Source organism: Galeopterus variegatus, unplaced genomic scaffold (assembly GCF_000696425.1).
Source record: "Galeopterus variegatus unplaced genomic scaffold, G_variegatus-3.0.2 Scaffold1149, whole genome shotgun sequence".
Lineage (NCBI taxonomy): Eukaryota > Metazoa > Chordata > Mammalia > Dermoptera > Cynocephalidae > Galeopterus > Galeopterus variegatus.
The window spans coordinates 238,451-241,456 of NW_007727260.1; positions in this window are offsets into that span (position 1 = coordinate 238,451).

Here is a 3,006-nt window from a genome sequence, read left to right on the forward strand (position 1 = left end):
CATGGGATCCGAACCCTCGGCGGGAGTGCCGCCGCGCTCCCAAGCGGTGCACTCTCCAGTGTGCCACCGGGCCAGCCCACAAACAACACTTTTGAGAAGCAAGGATATAGATAACACTTCCAAAAAGCTTGGCTGTAAAAGGTGGAGGAGAGATAGGTTGGTAAATACAGAAAATCTTAGCTTAGTTTTCTTTTATATTCTTTGTAACAGACAAGAAACTTGAGCATGTTGAAAAGTTGATAGAAAGAACCAGTAGAGAGGGTGAAAAAGGAGATTCAGGCAAGAAGAGGGTAAGATTAGGTTCCAGGCTTCTGGCCATAATGGAGTAACAGGGACATGACTTAACCTCCTAACTTAGACAAATAGAAAACTGGACAAAATCAATGAAACAACGCATGGACAACAGGCAGCACAGGACTGTGACCCCTGAGAGAAAGGTAACAAACAAGATGAGCCCTAAAATTATCCCACTGTACAATCTGCAGACACAGGGAAGAGGAAACCAGAGAAGTCTGTAGAGGCAGAGATCAGAACTAAGAAGGCCAAGGTGGCTACAGTTTGTAGGGCAGAGAAATAAAGAGGAGGAAGCTGCAGAGAGTGAGGGAGCTCCAGAATTTGGAAGAAGAGTCCCTTTGAGTCTCTAGATCTAGATGACTACTAACATGCACATAATGGGACTGAAACTGTACAAAGTATATTTTCCAACCACAATGGAATTAAAGTAGAAATCAATAACAGATACCTGGAAGATCCTAAATATTTGGAAATTAATCAACATATTTATAAAGAACCCATAGGTCAAAGGAGAAATAACATGAGAAATCACAAAATATTTTGAATTTATTGAAAATGAAAATAAAGCATGTCAAGTGTGTGCAATGCAACTAAAGCAACTCTTAGAGGGAAATGTGAAGCATTAAATGCTTATATTAGAAAATACAAGTAGATGGAAGAATTCTGGATTGAAGGAAAGATACTTTTTTTGTTGTAACAAAAGGGAAGAATGAGAATATGGGTAGGCTTGTGGTAGTTAAGTGAGTCACTGTTAATGGCGTGCACAGCCTCAGAAGTATGAGCTGAGTTCATCTGTTGATGGTGAGAGAAAGACAGGGGTGCTGGAAAGGGTCAGAGGTTTGCAGGTAGTGGCAAACACCTGAAACAGCTGAAGTGAGCATGGAAGAAAGCACTAAAAAGGGAAAACAGGATTACTAGGCTGCACTGAGAGCCCCGTTGAGGTTGGTAACTGTATTAAAGTTAGAATATGAGAATATGATTTTGGGGCTGAGCCCGTGGCGCACTCGGGACAGAGGTTTGCAGGTAGTGGCAAACACCTGAAACAGCTGAAGTGAGCATGGAAGAAAGCACTAAAAAGGGAAAACAGGATTACTAGGCTGCACTGAGAGCCCCGTTGAGGTTGGTAACTGTATTAAAGTTAGAATATGAGAATATGATTTTGGGGCTGAGCCCGTGGCGCACTCGGGAGAGTGTGGCGCTGGGAGCGTGGCGGCGCTCCCGCCGCGGGTTCAGATCCTATATAGGGATGGCCGGTTCACTCACAGCGCTCACTGGCTGAGCGTGGTGCGGCCGGTCTCAAAAAATGACAAAGAAAAAAAAGAATATGATTTTGTAAAGTAGAAAGAGAAGGAAAGTAAACATTTAAAATTGAATATTTCTAGGCAGATGAATTGAAAGTGACAATGAAGTAAGAGCATTGAAGATAACAGTGGTGGTTGTCTATGAATCTAAAACAGGGAAGAAAATAAACAGTAGTGAACAGAGATGGGTAAAAATGGCACAGTTATAATGTAAAAAATCTGGAAGGACTGGAGACTGGGTGACACTGGGATATCATTTTATTAATTTCAGCATTGCTGAGTGATGACAAGGGGTAGGGGTATGGTTATGAAAGCTGGCGTTTGAAGTAGCATGAAAGAGCAATTACTGGAGATAAGAAGGTTAAAGAACTAAAAACGATATTGGAAAGGTAAGTCAAGTAGGCACTCAAATTATCCAGAATAATGGTAGACTGGGAATGGAAAGAAAGACTGTAAAAAAGATCTAAAGTTTTCAGTGAATGAAAGTGAACAGTAGGCACACAGATGCTAGTGAACAAGAGAAGTAGAGAATGATAAAATTCAGTGGCCCACATCTTGAAGAAACATCAGTTTTACAAGGGAGTAATTATTTTATATGTTTGAAAGCTATTTTTCCATTATCCTTTCTAGAGAGCAGATGTTACTTTAAACATCACTAATAAAGTATTTTCCTCATATGGAAAACAACATTACAGATCTTATTCAAGTACACCACCATATGTTTACAAATTGTTACCAAGTTCAGTTTTTAAAAGTTCTGAATGAAGATGCATTAATTCTTGAACATAGAAAACAAATAGCACATGAATAATTTATTGAAAGCTTTTGCCATCAGCAGCTTTACTAACAGAAGTAATATTTAAGAAATCCCATAGGACAATCTAACAAATATATGCAAAAGAGAACACAAGACTAAGAATCTTTAATAATAAAATTTGTAATACCAAAGCTATATTCTGCAAAGAATGTTGTGCATGCACAAGCTCTCAATGCAGAATAAACAGATGTTTCAGAAAAATCCTGTTATAGTCTCACAAAGTCTGTACAATGGGTTCCAGAATTCTTCCATTCAACTGTATATTTACTTAGGGAAATAAACTGAATTCAAAAGTAGTAAACTGTCATATTAAATTATAAACAAATTTAATTCATTCATTCATTGAGCTTTTAATCTGCTGATAACACACTGCTGATACAAAATAATCTTGGGAGAAAAGAGAAAAGAGGGGGAAATCTTTAAAATCCAAGAAAGATGTTAACAGTATCAGAAGGATAGGACACTAACCCCAAAATAACCACAATGAAGTCAATACCAAAAGCAGTTGTTAATGCATCTCCAGGAATAAAACTTTCCACACTGCTGCATATCATTTTCACACAGATGTAGAATTAATTACTAAAATAAAATGCA